Here is a 2,500-nt window from a genome sequence, read left to right as displayed (position 1 = left end):
GGACCGTTGTGGCCCTCGAGTAGAAGTCACCAATGTAATTGCAAAAATCCTCAGACACACCCTTTCTCCTGAGGCCATAGGTAATGGCTGGATGCGCAACCTTGTCAAACGCCTTCGCCACATCAACAGAGGCCATCGCAAGTGGCACGAACTTGTGCTTGGCTTCGTAAAGGATTGTCTCGAGGAGCAGCAGGTTCTCAGCACATCCATCAGCCGGAATAAAGGCTCGCTGTCGCAGGTCCAGCTTGACCGTGGCCATCAGTCGCCGCATGTAGACCTTGTGAAGCAACCGGGTCAAAACGTGGGCTACGGTTATGGGTCGGTGCATAGCCGCGGACGCAGCCCCAGGCACCTTGGGGATGAAAATTGTCCGGGCGTTGCAGAGCACAATTGGCAAGCGTTTTTGTATCATCACCAGATTTAGCAGTACTCTAAGAACAGGCAAGGGTACTGAATGGAGGCGTTTGGCCGAGAATCCATCTGGACCGGAAGCGGTGTGTTTTGGCGGCATGGCACCTTTGATGTCTTGGGCAGTGATCAGGTACCGGGGGTCGATGCTCTCAGATGTTGGCCTTCCTAGAGCAGGAATTGTGATTCCCGAAGTTGGGGCTTCCATTAGGTCTTTCCATTCATCCAGGAATGCCTCGGGATCCTCCACGTTCGATTCCCCCGTCTCGTCCAGGATCTGACGAACACATTGAGACCTGTTCTTCTTGAATAGGTCTTGCGTCTTGGCATAAACCCGCTTCTTTTTCTTTCGCCGGCTCTCCACTCGTTGGCCTTGAGGTGCTCTTGCAGCACGCTTATCCTCACAGAACACTTCACGCAGGTATGAGTCGAGTTGTACCTGTATGTTCTCATTGTCCAAGTATCTTTTAGTGACCTCCCACAGGCGAAAAGCCTGATATGAACGGGGGGGCGGTCTTGCAGTCAGCTCACGGAGCTCTTGGATTATTGCAGTGCGGGGATCGAGCTCCATCTCCTCTGGTGGAGGTTGCACATCAAGTTGTATTTCCTCAGAGAGTGAGTCTCGCACCATCCCAGTATTCCTCGTTTGCCTTGATGTAAGGTCATTTACAAGTTTCCGGTAGTCGGGGTCCCGACGGTGTGACTTTATGCTGTCGAAGGTGCGAGATGTGAACTTCTGTGCCAGTCGCTGATTGATATTATACACTCCCTGGCTCCTGAGCTGGATCTCATAAATTGCCATGAGATATTCCTCCTCCCGAGTCCAACGTGGCTTTGTGCGCTCAATGTCTATCTCTGCATTATATGCATCCTTGTGTGCATGCCGCCTATGCTGACTAAGACCAATTTTGGTGCTAAAGTCTCTACCACAGTCGCGGCATTTCTGCAAGACGATTGAAGCATCATAGGACACGGGGTCGTCGGGGTTTGAGCTGTCAGGGACCTGAGAGTGTACAGCGACCTCAGACTCTTCTTCTGTGGACCTCTGACAACCATGAACAGGTGCATCCCCACTTGGAGCAAAAGAGGAGGAACCACCGCAGAACGCGGGGTCCTCCTCACTTTCAGAATCTGACAATAGACCAGGCGGCAGAGGCCGCCGGTCTTTTGGCCGAGCCCCCGTACTTTGCCAGACTGACCCACCGTTGTTGCCGTCGGACGGTCCGCACACAACCGCCGCAGTCCGCACAACAGGTGCTGGCAAATCGGAGGTGGCCTCTCCATCTACCCAGACTGACGCCTGCATGGTGTGGCCGGTCGGTCTGTGCGCAACCGCCGCGTCCATCACCTCAGGTGCTGGGAAGACAGATTGGGCCTCCAGGCAGCCTTCGGGTTAAGAGAGTCGTTAACTATGACAAGAGAGCCATAGTTACTCCCGCGCTTTTTTGAATTTCTTCACGTTGACATTCAGAGCACTGGGCAGAAATCACATTGCGTCAGCACCGTCAACGGCCCTCGCAATGCTTTGTTTTAATTAGACAGTCGGATTCCCCCGGTCCGTGCCAGTTCTGAGTTGGCTGTTTTCTGCCGGCCGAAGCAAGAACCTCAGGCGCGAAGCCCACGGAAAATGCACAGCTGTGGCTTTCCACAGGAAGGTCCCGACGCTGGTCCGGGCTCGGCCGCACCTGCTTTTTACGGCGGCGAGCCTCGCCCAGTCCCGGTGCAGTGCCGTTCCTGCTTCTGGACCCCAGCCCGACCGGCTCAGCCCTCAGAGCCAATCCTTTTCCCAAGGTTACGGATCCGTTTTGCCGACTTCCCTTACCTACATTGGTCTATCGACTAGAGGCTGTTCACCTTGGAGACCTGCTGCGGATGTGGGTACGGTCCGGCACGAAAATCACACTCCCTCACTCGGATTTTCAAGGGCCGACAGGAGCGCACCGGACAGCGCAAGAGCCGCACTGCTCTACGGAGCCACCGTCCCTATCTCGGGGTGAACCCATTCCAGGGACTCGATCTCCTTACAGAGAAAAGAAAACTCTTCCCGGGGCTCCCATCGGCGTCTCCGAGCTGGTTTGCGTTGCCGCACTGG

At 55.1% G+C, this 2,500-nt stretch overlaps 1 pseudogene; it reads right to left on the bottom strand.

The window, feature by feature from the left end:
• LOC119451273 (large subunit ribosomal RNA) overlaps window positions 1–2,500 on the bottom strand; it is a 7,570-nt pseudogene that overhangs the window by 3,037 nt on the left and 2,033 nt on the right.

Source organism: Dermacentor silvarum, chromosome 4 (assembly GCF_013339745.2).
Source record: "Dermacentor silvarum isolate Dsil-2018 chromosome 4, BIME_Dsil_1.4, whole genome shotgun sequence".
NCBI classification, from domain to species: Eukaryota; Metazoa; Arthropoda; class Arachnida; order Ixodida; family Ixodidae; genus Dermacentor; species Dermacentor silvarum.
This window is presented reverse-complemented; position numbering and strand designations above follow the sequence as displayed.